An 8,200-nucleotide genomic window follows, 5' to 3' on the forward strand; every position below is an offset into this window, starting at 1 on the left:
TATGTGTTCAGAGTATTATGTTTGCAGTGATATCTTTGCTGAGTTTACCTTAAGAGTATTATAGGGCCTTTTCTATGATTTTGGTTCTACAGTCCTAACCAAGAACTATGGGCTACTGTTAGGTACGAGAGAAAGTCTCCCCTTTAGCAGAGACTTGTTAAGTAGAGAAAGAAGTCCTTTTCTCCCTTTCTCACAATACAAGAACTCGTGGGCATTCGATGAAATTGCTGAGCAGACAGGTTAAAACGGATAAAAGGAAGTACTTCTTCACCCAAAGGGTGATGAACATGTGGAATTCACTGCCACAGGAGGTGGTGGCGGCCACAAGTATAGCCACCTTCAAGAGGGGTTTGGATAAAAATATGGAGCACAGGTCCATCAGTGGCTATTAGCCACAGTGTGTGTGTATATATAATTTTTTTGGGGGGCCACTGTGTGACACAGAGTGTTGGACTGGATGGGCCGTTGGCCTGATCCAACATGGCTTCTCTTATGTTCTTATCTTCATTTTGTTCTGTAAACATCTTTCGGTGGAAAGTAAGCTATCTTTCTACTTTCAGAAGCCACCGGGAGCCTATCTCTTGGAGAAGGTCATATCTCCCTGCAACAGCAGAAGCTCCGCACTGACTCACCTTGGAATTGGGCCAGGAGGCCTACACTGAAGTGAAAAGGGAAAGGGCGACACCGCAGATATGAAGTATAGGGAAGTGGGGGACGGGGGTCCAGATTAGCGGCCCTCGGACGATATCAATCCATCTCTCGCTTCTAAGTTGGGATATGAGACTTATTTGACCAATGAATGTAATCAGAATGTCAAAGGCGAAGACTGGTGTAGCCAATCTGTGAGTTGGCCTTTGTTTCCAGAAAGGTATAAGATGTTGTGACGATGGGGAAGGATTTCGGAGGAGAACGGGGTGTACGGTTTGTTTTCTCCTCCCCGCATTAATGTGAAAAAAACGATAAAAGAGATCTGCACATCAACTCTTCTGCGCCTCTGTCGTTCGCGAAGTCCTTTGTTTGGGAAGAAGGGGACTTCATCTATGTGCGACAGACTTAAAAAAAAGAAGCAGCCCTTGTTCTCAGAAGCTAAGCAGTCAGCTCTGCTCAGTACTTGGATGGGTGGACGCCAGGGAAGTCCAGGGTTGCTATAGCAAACCACCTCTGGATGTGTCTTGTCTTGAAAGCCCTACAGACTGTGACTAGCTGGTACTTAACATATGAACATATGAAGCTGCTTTCTACTGAATCAGACCCTCCTGGGTCCATCAAAGTCAGTATTGTCTTCTCAGACTGGCAGCGGCTCTCCAGGGTCTCAAGCTGAGGTTTTTCACACCTACTTGCCTGGACCCTTTTTTGGAGATGCCGGGGATTGAACCTGGGACCTTCTGCTTGCCAAGCAGATGCTCTACCATTGAGCCACAGCCCCATTCATGGCTCTCCAGGGTCTCCAGCTGAGGTTTTTCACACCTGTTTGCCTGGACCCTTTTTAGTTGGAGATGCCGAGGATTGAACCTGGGACCTTCTGCTTACCAAGCCGATGCTCTACCACTGAGCCACCGTCGCTCCCTAGAACATATGAAGCTGCCTTCAACTCAATCAGACCCTCCTGGGTCCATCAAAGTCAGTCTTGTCTACTCAGACTGGCAGCAGCTCTCCAGGGTCTCAAGCTGAGGTTTTTCATACCTATTTGCCTGGACCCTTTTTGGGAGATGCCGGAGATTGAACCTGGGACCTTCTGCTTCCCAAGCAGATGCTCTACTACTGAGCCACCGTCCCTCCCCTACACACAGACCCAACCTGCAGAGCAGACTGGAAAGGCCTTCTGAAGAATAGCTAACATATTAGTACTTAGCATACATCTCACAGGAAAAGAGAAAACGGAATCGATCCAACAAGCCATGATCCACAGGGACGTAACCTTCGCCTGCACAGGATTCCCCTAAATCCACCAGTTAGCTCTGCTAAAGGGAACGTGTTCGAACAGGATAAGGAGAACAAGCTACAATAAGCAGGGTCTGAGAGATAGGATAGATACTGATTGTTAGTAAAGGGGAACGGAGGCAAAAACCAGATTAAAAGGTGAGCAGACTTGCTTAGTATCAGCTATGAGCATTGGCCAGTCCACCTATTCAAGTCTTTCTATTCATCTGGCACATGTCCTGTTATCAAAAAACATGAAAAGAACATAAGAACATAAAAGAAGCCATGCTGGGTCAGGCCAATGACCCATCCAGTACAATACCCTGTCACACAGAGGCCAAAACCCAGGGACCATCAGGAGGTCCACCAGCGGGGCCAGAACTCTGGAAGCCCTCCCACTCTTGCCCCCCCCCCTACAAGCACCAAGAAGACAGAGCATCACTGCTGCAGACCGTGGCTAATAGCCACTGGTGGACCTCTGCTCCAGAGGTTTATAAGGCAGACAGACCTGGGCCATGCCCAGCAGGACACGAGACATCCAGGAGGAAGATGGACCAAGAACTCTCATTGGCTTCACTACTATCTGGACAAACGACCTCATCCAAGCCTCTATTATCCATGAGAGGTAGGAAGCAGAGCCCTGTTCCCATTCACATGGGAGAGGGGGTGTGTGTGAGAAGCAAAGCTATTTTAAAACAACAGAGCATGGTTCATCTCCTTGCACCTTACCTGCTCCATTCCATTTTTTAAAGTGCTTCCCTCCTATCCTAGTTCATCCCCACTCTCCAAGGCAGGCGGGGAGAAAAATGTTTCAAGGATGGAAGGATCCTGAGGTTTGGCACAGGACAGGTCAGCTTTTCTTGGCTAGAAATATCCATCGGTTGCCACAGCAATGCTGTACAGAAGCAACTGAGCCATAAAACAAGGGCAATTGTATTTATATACTATCCAATGTACCTTGGCAGCGGATGGGAAAGGAAATTCAGGATGCTCACAGCTGACCAGAGGCAGTTTTCCATTGAAGACAAGAACCTCCACATTCAGAGGCAGTCAGTCTCTGAATTCCAGAGCCAGAAAGCAACAGGAGGGGAAAAGCCTAGGTCTCTTTCCCCTGTTGTTGGCTGTCAAAAGGAACTGGTTGGCCACTGTGTGAGACAGGAGGCTGGACTAGATGGGCAACTGGTCTGATCCAGCAGGGCTTTTCTGATGTTCTTCTCGGGGGAAGGCCTCAGCCTCTCTGCCCTGTTGTTGGCTTTCCAGAGGAAGTGGTTGGCCACTGTGTGAGACAGGAGACTGGACTAGATGGACCCTCACTGGTCTGACCCAGCAGAGCTCTTCTGATGTTCTTCTCAGGGGAAGGCCTCAGCCTATCTGCCCTGTTGTTGGCCCTCCAGAGGAAGTGGTTGGCCACTGTGTGAGACAGGAGGATGGACTAGATGGACCCTCACTGGTCTGACCCAGCAGAGCTCTTCTGATGTTCTTCTGAGGGGAAGGCCTCAGCCTATCTGCCCTGTTGTTGGCCCTCCAGAGGAAGTGGTTGGCCACTGTGTGAGACAGGAGGATGGACTAGATGGACCCTCACTGGTCTGACCCAGCAGAGCTCTTCTGATGTTCTTCTGAGGGGAAGGCCTCGGCCTCTCTGCCCTGTTGTTGGCCCTCCAGAGGAACTGGCTGGCACCTGTGTGAGACAGGAGGCTGGACTAGATGGACCCTCACTGGTCTGGCCCAGCAGGGCTCTTCTGATGTTCTTCTCAAGGAAGGCCTCGGCCTCTCTGCCCTGTTGTTGGCCCTCCAGAGGAACTGGCTGGCCCCTGTGTGAGACAGGAGGCTGGACTGGATGGACCCTCACTGGTCTGACCCAGCAGGGCTCTTCTGATGTTCTTCTCAGGGGAAGGCCTCGGCCTCTCTGCCCGGCTGTTGGCCCTCCAGAGGAACTGGGTGGCCCCTGTGTGAAAAAGGAGGCTGGACTAGATGGACCCTCACTAGTCTGACCCAGAAGGGCTCTTCTGAGGTTCTTCTCAGGGAAAGGCCTCGGCCTCTCTGCCCTGCTGTTGGCCCTCCAGAGGAACTGGTTGGCCACTGTGTGAGACAGGAGGCTGGACTAGATGGGCAACTGGTCTGATCCAGCAGGGCTTTTCTGATGTTCTTATGATGCATACAGGTGTAGAGGCCTGTCAACTGGACGTTGCCTTTCTGGGTTTCCAGATATACTCCATCTTGTTCCTGAACTGACAACTGAATTGACATGAACATAGCAACTTCCTAGCACACTGTGTCAAAAGCAGAATTTATTTACCTTCCCAGTGAAAAGGCATAATACAGTGTTTTTTCTACCTTTCGAATAATGAATGTGCTTTATGACAGACTCCTCCTTCTGGCAAAACAAACAAAAAGTAACAGATTAACTTGGGAAGGGGTCTGTGAGCCAGGAGCTTTTGCATCCTCGGCATCAAGGCTGCTGTTTCCTCCTAGGCATCTTGATGACCCAAAAGTGCCAAAGGAGAATCCGTGTCCTGTGAGTGAAGCTCTTCTGTCCTTGTCCTTTAGAAGGGGGAATCCCAGCGCTGACACCAATTCCCAGTACAGGAATGTGAATATATTTAAAGGATAAGATGTGTGGCTTTCTCTCTTACTGTTAATCACTTGCAATAGAGCTGCACGAATGCGGCACACAGGGCTGAGATGCGGGTTTCCATCTTTCTTCCATGTCATGCACACAATGCAGCTGGCACACGCCTTAAGGACATCTGGGTGGCTCAGTGGTAGAGCATCTGCTTAGTAAGCAGAAGTTCCCAGGTTCAATCCCCGGCATCTCCAACTAAAAAGGGTCCAGGCAAGAAGGTGTGAAAAACTTCAGTTTGAGACCCTGGAGAGCCGCTGCCAGTCTGAGTAGACAATACTGAGTTTGATGGACCGAAGGTCTGATTCAGTATATGGCAGCTTCATATGTTCATATGCTGTTATGAAGGTTCAAAGAGCCAGGGGGATCTCTAGCCCCACTGTGGTGGGCAAGCCGACTCAAGCCGACAGCCAGATTCAAGCCCAGTAGCACCTTACAGACCATCATGATTTTTTTTTTTGGGGGGGGGGGATGCGTTTTCAAGAGGCAAATCTCTTTGTCAAATACTTTGCCACTTGAGAGGTCATTCTCACAAAATCTCATTGGCCGCTACCCTCTTGCCACCCGGCAAGCCTGGAATCAAGAGACTCCCTTCCAGCTGGAATGGTGATATTTTAGAGAAGAAGAAGACGACAATGGATTTATATCCCACCCTCCACTCAGTCTCAGAGCGGCTCACAATCTCCTTTCCCTTCCTCCCCCACAACAGACACCCTGTGAGGTAGATGAAGATATTGGATTTATATCCCGCCCTCCACTCCGAAGAGTCTCAGAGCGGCTCACAATCTCCTTTCCCTTCCTCCCCCACAACAGACACCCTGTGAGGTAGATGGAGATATTGGATTTATATCCCGCCCTCCACTCCGAAGAGTCTCAGAGCGGCTCACAATCTCCTTTACCCTCCTCCCCCACAACAGACACCCTGTGAGGTGGGTGGGGCTGGAGAGGGCTCTCACAGCAGCTGCCCTCTCAAGGACAATCTCTGCCAGAGTTATGGCTGAGCCAAGGCAATTCCAGCAGGTGCAAGTGGAGGAGTGGGGAATCAAGCCCAGTTCTCCCAAATAAGAGTCTGCACACTTAACCACGACAGCAAACTGGCTCTCCAAAGTGGTGCTAACAAAGTGCTGCACGGTCCAACAGGTGCAACCCCCTCAGTGTGCCCTATGAAATTGTAGGGGAACCACCACTCTGCCTTTGGGGTTGCTCAAGGAAGCCTCCGGGCTGGCCTTGCATACAGATGGGACACGATTCGTATGCCTAGCAGGATTTGGAAGGTGAAGGCAGCCTTTGCACAGATGCCCCGGCCAGCCCTCCTGAGCGAGAGACAGTGGAAGAGGTGAAGAGCTCCATCTCCCTTGGCCCACCATTTAATGCAGCGACTGTGGCTTCCAAGCTTCTGACCTTTAGACTGTTAGCCGGGGGAGAAAAGATGAGACGTTCTTGTACCTGTGAGACTTAAGGCATGTCCAAGTAGGCATTTCTTAGTCTCTCTGTCGAAGCTATATTTATATATAGTGCACAAATGGCATTTTTGGAAGCCTAAGGCTATTATTGCCCAGAGAACGGTCTAAATTTAGACTGGGCATGGAGGGAGATGAGATCAAGGAAGTGGGGAAGGGAGAAACCAGGGGTGGATTTTGAACCACGGCATTTAGATCTGAAGCTGCACTCCATTGGGGAATGCAGCTTGAAGGACTAACCAAAAGATTTCAAGGTAGGCCTTGAGGAGGGGATGAAAGGAGAGAGAGAGAGAAAGAGAGAGAGAGCACCACAGCATTGCTCTGGAAGGGAGTCACAGGAAGAAGAAGAAGAAGATATTGAATTTATATCCCGCCCTCCACTCCGAATTGTCCACAGATTCTCAGAGCAGCTCACAATCTCGTCTATCTTCCTCCCCCACAACAGACACCCTGTGAGGTGGTGTTAAGCAAACAGCCCTAAAAACAGGATTTGGGGGAATTTAGAGTGGACAGAAATCTGCTTTATAGCGAGATCATAAACCTATGTATGCGAACGAGGGGTGGAGTAGGGAAGTTGTCGGGAGAAGAAACAAGACTAAACATCGCTTAAAAATACATAAGCACAGAAGGAATGTTTGTTCACAAAGGGAAAGAAATCCAGTTAAGGGGGAGGGACAAGGTAATCAAATCATGAAGTGAAAAGAAACTAGGACAGGGTGTATCCCCACCCCCAAATTCAAAATAAATATGAAAAAGCAACGAGAGCAACAATGCAGAATGAGAACAGGGGAAGACGGTATGAGGGTACAGCAGCCAAGAAATGAAACTAAAGTTTCTTTTATATGGGCTCTTTAACCCACTTCAACAGATTTTTTTTTTTAAAGGTGCCATATACCTTGCGGATAAAAAGCAACAACAAAGAGAGATAGTTTCAAAGAGTAGTCATGTTGATGTGCAGATAGATTCGAGGTATCTGACAAAGGGAGATTTGATTCCTGGGACCTTAGACCCCGAAAAAACTTCTTGGTCTCTCAAGTGCTCTGAGACTTGAATCTAACAAAGAAAAGAACTCTAGACCAAAGCCGGTTTTGGAAGTTCTGGATTAAAGCGTCATTTAGCCTGCTTTTTTTCTTAAGGCCTATGAAACTTTATATTTTTTTAAAAAAAATTGGTTGCCCTCTTGCTAAAGTGGGTTACAGATCCCATATGAAAGGGAACTAACTTGGAAGGAAATTCTCTTTTCTGAATATTTTTTTTTAAAAAAATACTTTCAGATTTTCCGTTTTCAACTTCCATTTGGGCCCAGGTTTTTCCAGGGCCCGTCCAAGGGCTTTCCATGCCTGTGATGGATATGTGTGTGTACGTCTTTAAGGGAGACCTCTCAAACTAGTCGCTCCCCTTCCTCTAAGGCCTCTATAGGAGTGTTGGCTGTAGTTGCCAGTAAATGTTTCTTCTTTACTGGAATTCAATAAAGGAGCCTATTATTGAAGCTGCTGGAATTGCCTGTGTGTGGTAACTAGCTGGAAAAGTCAGCTGCCTCCTTTACAGCAGACCCTAGAGGATACTACATGGTGTCAGCTGTAGGATTTTGCAGAAGGACGTTTTGGATGGGAATCCTGCATGGAACAGAAAGGAGGGGCTGTATCTCAGTGGTAGAGTCTCTGCTTCGCATGCAGAAGGTCCCAGGTTCAATCCCCGGCAGCACCTCCGGTTGAAAAGAACCAAGCAGTAGGTGATGGGAAAGACCTCTGCCTGAGACCCCAGTCTGAGTAGACAACATGACTTTGATGGGCTGATGGGCTGAATTAGTATAAGGCAGCTTCATGAGCGTTCATGTGATGGAACAATTTAAGTCCCCCTCTGAGCTAACCTGCACTGGGAATTTAGGAGACAACTGGAGAAAATGGACAGGCAAAGTGCACTGTTCAAACCATCAAGTGGCCAGGCCAGGAATCCTGGAGGTTTTTGTTTGTTGCCAACTTCTGGGCATGGAGCAGGGGTCATTGTGTGTGTGTGTGTGTGTGGTTGTTCTTGTTCAGTCGCACAGTCGAGTCCGACTCTTTGCGACCCCATGGACAAAGTCACGCCAGGTCCTCTTGTCTTTCACCATCCTCTGAAGTCTGCTCAAATTCATGTTTGTTACATCAGTAACACTGTCCAGCCATCTCATCTTTTGCCCTCCCCTTCTTCTTTTGCTTTC

General features: G+C 48.7%; 1 non-coding gene across 1 annotated transcript; it reads left to right on the forward strand.

The window, feature by feature from the left end:
• Positions 1 to 7,635: 7,635 nt before the first annotated feature.
• Positions 7,636 to 7,707, forward strand: TRNAA-CGC (transfer RNA alanine (anticodon CGC)). The gene has a single exon. It is a non-coding gene; the product is annotated as a tRNA-Ala (tRNA).
• Positions 7,708 to 8,200: the final 493 nt, after the last annotated feature.

Source organism: Heteronotia binoei, chromosome 12, assembly GCF_032191835.1.
Source record: "Heteronotia binoei isolate CCM8104 ecotype False Entrance Well chromosome 12, APGP_CSIRO_Hbin_v1, whole genome shotgun sequence".
Classification (NCBI taxonomy): Eukaryota; Metazoa; Chordata; class Lepidosauria; order Squamata; family Gekkonidae; genus Heteronotia; species Heteronotia binoei.